Source organism: Salvelinus fontinalis, chromosome 34 (assembly GCF_029448725.1).
Source record: "Salvelinus fontinalis isolate EN_2023a chromosome 34, ASM2944872v1, whole genome shotgun sequence".
Lineage (NCBI taxonomy): Eukaryota > Metazoa > Chordata > Actinopteri > Salmoniformes > Salmonidae > Salvelinus > Salvelinus fontinalis.
Window position 1 is genome coordinate 31,769,034 of NC_074698.1, and position 5,278 is coordinate 31,774,311.

Consider the following 5,278-nt stretch of genomic DNA (forward strand, 5'->3'; position numbering starts at 1 on the left):
TGGATCCATGCCCATCGACATCCTGACCTATAAAAACACCCAGCAAATCGCTTGACACACAATCACACCGTACGTCTGTCTCTGCCGAGGTCAGATCATAAGACTAGTAACAAACGTTTTTTTGGGAGATTTTCAGTCGTTTTTACCCAAGAGCCTAACCGGAATCTACGGAGCTCGGTCCATTAGAGGGGCAATGACGCAGTTTAGAAAAACACTTTAAAAAAACTTAATTTACAATCTTCCATAAACACGCATATGGGAATAACGGTTAAGCAGTTGTAGAGACCCTTCATATGAGCCACTGTGTGCTAATAATAATATGATTATTGAACGGTGTAGCTGACCAGCTGCGTTTCTTCCACGACTCTCAGGCAGACGGTGAAGCCGTCGCTCTTCCCGCATAGCGGGGCAGTGGACTGAGCGGTTAGTTGGAACAGACTGGAGGTATCAGGATCCCAAATGATCCAAAACCCCGTCCAGCCAAAAACACTCGTCGTCAAATGGACTCCTTCTATAATATGGATTCCTTCTAGAATAGCCTCGATGGCCGAGTTGTTCCGTCAGCCCTGAACCAGCCAGCTCCACGGACCAAACGGCTCGATATAAAAACCAATACACCGTAAATATCACAGGCGCATCAAATATATATGTCAAACGGGTTAAAAAAAGAAATAAAATACGGTTGCGGAAGAGCACCGCTTCGTTTATCAGAAGAGTTTAGCGGTGTGTTGGAGCCTCTTGATCCGCAGTTAGTGTTTAAGATATCACCGATGCTGCCTGGATGATCTGACCCCAGCCCGTTCACACCAAAACGGCTGTTCACACAACTCCTCGGCGGAAAATGTTTCAAACGTAAGAAAATACTATTTATATAACATTAGATGGCAAGCCTACTGCCGAGTCAGTTTTAGTTCGTGTGTATTTAAAAAAAACACACTAAAAACAGCCTGATAATAACATTTAATTTGTGTTTATGCCAAATGCAGCCAAGCGATTAGACTCGGCTAGTCTCGCGTTGTTTTTAAAATGTAGAATAATTATCTAAACGGTAGTCCTGAATGACTCTTATGTGGGTTATCTGAAACAATTAAATCATCAAATTAAAAACGGGACTTTTCGTGCTGGGAAAGAAAAGCCTGAATGGTCAACTCGTAATTAATTCCAGGTTTCTAGCAGTTGCTTCTTGTTGTGGACTACTTACGGTCTGCTTAGGTACAGGTTAAAAAAACGCAATTTGAGTGTTTAAAAAAATAAATATAAGCTAAAGTCTTACTAAAAGTACCAAAAATATATGTATATTCATAAGTTATTTTAGTAAAAACGGGCTAAATGTTGAATTTAACCTTCAAAACTGGCAGAGTATCGAGTTGCCTGGTCACACCGCGGCTTTTTGAGTCGTGGCAGGCAGCAGATCTGATAAAACATTATTTATTTATTTTAAAATCACATTATTTCTACGGTTTAGATCTCTATAAAGAAGCGATAATCATTTATTCCGAGGCACCGGCCTGTTAGTGGGGGTGTGCGCCGCAGCAGGCCATGCGGCGCAGGGAGAGGCTCCCGGCGGCCACGTTTCAAACTTTTCTCGGGTCCATTATTATGAAAGTAAACTTTAGCAGTTATAACCCCGCTGTTGTTCTCCCGTATCTAAACAACGAATAGACCCAACAACAACGTTTCAAAGTAACGATAAAACACAGCTAAACATCCCCGCCTTTTTTACTGATTAACCTTTAAGCAAAAACATGTTAAAAACTGATTTTTTTTTTAACAAGGTTTTGCGATATTAGGCGACGAGAGTGACAGCTCGGAGAACAAGTTAGCCTCTTACTTGAGAAGGAAACGTGTTTAGAAACCAGTAAAATCCTTATTTTGGTCTGAATCGATCCGTTGGTTCTGTACTATGATCCATCTGGGCCGTCCTAAATGAGCGGGGGGGGGACATTGGGGGAACAAGGCCCCTTCGTCCGACCATTAAAATCCTCCGCAATGAAACGCGCATTGTTTTTACAAGGAGCTCCGCAAACCCACTCTCTGATTGGCCGAGGGAGGTGTCAGTCACCCGGATGTATACACTTGGTCCAGCGCCAGCTCTATAAAAACCCAATTATGGCCCAAGGAGTCTGACCGTTTCAAGGCCCCCTGCCTTCAAAACTCAGTGATCAAAACAAGCAGTGGGAATTTTTTTTGGGAGGGGGAGTCGGTTTCCAGGCGGCCCTGGTGTTCCTTGCTGATAGAAGTAGTCTGTGTAGAGAGACTTCAGGACCGCAGTAGAGACTCACACCGCTCTGCAGTCAGGCAGGAGGGAGGGAGGGGGGGGGGGGAGGGGGGGGGGGGGGGGGGGGGGGCGACGACGACTCCGGGCCGTTGAACGCAATCAAAGCTGTTAGAGTGTGTAGGGGCGTTATAAACAGTGTTACCGGTGGTCTGGGTGTTAATGTAACAGCTGTATGACCATAATGCATCATGGTCTGTAAATGGCACCATATGCAAGGTAAGGGTAGGCTATTTGTGGATTATGGTGCTCATGGCATAAACACAACCGTTTAAATCAAACCCTCTCAACATTCTAAATAACCCATAACCCATCTCTCACAACCCCGATCCCATCTACCCACTCAGACTCAACCTAGCTGACAATTATTATAGATTAGATGTATTAAAAAGGACAGTTACCTTTCATTCCTATTGGACCACAGGACCAGAGTTACCTTTAATTCCTATTGGACCAACAGGACCAGAGTTACCTTTAATTCCTATTGGACCACAGGACTAGAGTTACCTTTAATTCCTATTGGACCACAGGATCAGAGTTACCTTTAATTCCTATTGGACCACAGGACTAGAGTTACCTTTAATTCCTATTGGACCACAGGATCAGAGTTACCTTTAATTCCTATTGGACCACAGGACTAGAGCTACCTTTAATTCCTATTGGACAACAGGACCAGAGTTAACTTTAATTCCTATTGGACCACAGGACTAGAGTTACCTTTAATTCCTATTGGACCACAGGACCAGAGTTACCTTTAATTCCTATTGGACCACAGGACTAGAGTTACCTTTAATTCCTATTGGACCACAGGACTAGAGTTACCTTTAATTCCTATTGGACCACAGGACTAGAGTTACCTTTTATTCCTATTGGACCACAGGACCAGAGTTACCTTTAATTCCTATTGGACCACAGGACTAGAGTTACCTTTAATTCCTATTGGACCACAGGACCAGAGTTACCTTTAATTCCTATTGGACCACAGGACTAGAGTTACCTTTAATTCCTATTTGCACCACAGGACCCCTTTAATTCCTATTGGACCACAGGACTAGAGTTACCTTTAATTCCTATTGGACCACAGGACTAGAGTTACCTTTAATTCTTATTGGACCACAGGACTAGAGTTACATTTAATTCCTATTGGACCAACAGGACCAGATTTGGATGACATATCTACATACACCAATGGTTGACGCGCCACGTCATCAACGGGGCCATCGACTGAAAGATCTCTATAAAATCTCTATATAACACAGGATGGCCTCCCGGGTGGCGCAGTGGTCTAGGGCACTGCATCGCAGCGCTAGCTGCGCCACCAGAGTCTCTGGGTTCATGCCCAGGCTCTGTCGCAGCCGGCCGCAACCGGGAGGTCCGTGGGGCGATGCACAATTGGCATAGCGTCGTCCGGGTTAGGGGTTAGGGAGGGATTGGCCGGTAGGGATATCCTTGTATGTAAAAAAAATAAAATTAATAAAATGTATGCACTCTACTGTAAGTCGCTCTGGATAAGAGCGTCTGCTAAATGACTAAAATGTAAATGTAAATGTGGTTAGCTGATAGGTAAAATACCTTTCCAGGTGTTGTAAGACCTGGCAGGCATCAGCAAGGAGGACTGCTCCCACTGAGACAGAGGCCTATAGAAAGTGAAAGGAGGAGGAAACGTTTAGAAGGATCCCCATTAACTACTGAATATACAGCAGCTACTCTTCCTGGGGTCCATTAGATAGTTAACATGCAGCAGCTACTCTTCCTGGGGCCCATTAACTACTGAATATACAGCAGCTACTCTTCCTGGGGTCCATTAACTACAGCAGCTACTCTTCCTGGGGTCCATTAACTACAGCAGCTACTCTTCCTGGGGTCCATTAACTACAGCAGCTACTCTTCCTGGGGTTCATTAACTACTGAATATACAGCAGCTACTCTTCCTGGGGTTCATTAACTACTGAATATACAGCAGCTACTCTTCCTGGGGTCCATTAACTACTGAATATACAGCAGCTACTCTTCCTGGGGTCCATTAACTACTGAATATACAGTAGCTACTCTTCCTGGGGTCCATTAACTACTGAATATACAGTAGCTACTCTTCCTGGGGTCCATTAACTACTGAATATACAGCAGCTACTCTTCCTGGGGTCCATTAACTACTGAATATACAGCAGCTACTCTTCCTGTGGTCCATTAACTACTGCACATGCAGCAGCTACTCTTCCTGGGGTTCATTAACTACTGAACAGACAGCAGCTACTCTTCCTGGGGTCCATTAACTACTGAACATACAGCAGCTACTCTTCCTGGGGTCCATTAACTACTGAATATGCAGCAGCTACTCTTCCTGGGGTCCATTAACTACTGAACATACAGCAGCTACTCATCCTGGGGTCCATTAACTACAGCAGCTACTCTTCCTGTGGTCCATTAACTACTGAACAGGCAGCAGCTACTCTTCCTGGGGTTCATTAACTACTGAATATACAGCAGCTACTCTTCCTGGGGTTCATTAACTACAGCAGCTACTCTTCCTGGGGTCCATTAACTACTGAATATACAGCAGCTACTCTTCCTGGGGTCCATTAACTACTGAACATGCAGCAGCTACTCTTCCTGGGGTCCATTAACTACTGAATAGACAGCAGCTACTCTTCCTGGGGTCCATTAACTACTGAATATACAGCAGCTACTCTTCCTGGGGTTCATTAACTACTGAATATACAGCAGCTACTCTTCCTGGGGTCCATTAACTACTGAATATACAGCAGCTACTCTTCCTGGGGTCCATTAACTACAGCAGCTACTCTTCCTGGGGTCCATTAACTACAGCAGCTACTCTTCCTGGGGTCCATTAACTACTGAACAGGCAGCAGCTACTCTTCCTGGGGTTCATTAACTACTGAATATACAGCAGCTACTCTTCCTGGGGTCCATTAACTACTGAATATGCAGCAGCTACTCTTCCTGGGGTTCATTAACTACTGAACATGCAGCAGCTACTCTTCC

At 44.6% G+C, this 5,278-nt stretch overlaps 1 protein-coding gene across 1 annotated transcript in view; it reads right to left on the reverse strand.

Moving 5' to 3' along the window:
• LOC129833734 (trinucleotide repeat-containing gene 18 protein-like) overlaps positions 1–1,223 on the reverse strand; it is a 299,469-nt gene extending 298,246 nt beyond the window's left edge. The window contains 1 exon segment of the mRNA XM_055898516.1: positions 1–1,223. This exon segment is cut by the window's left edge and continues 296 nt beyond it. The gene's annotated coding sequence lies outside the window, so the exon portion shown is untranslated.
• Between the last annotated feature and the right edge of the window lie 4,055 nt (positions 1,224–5,278).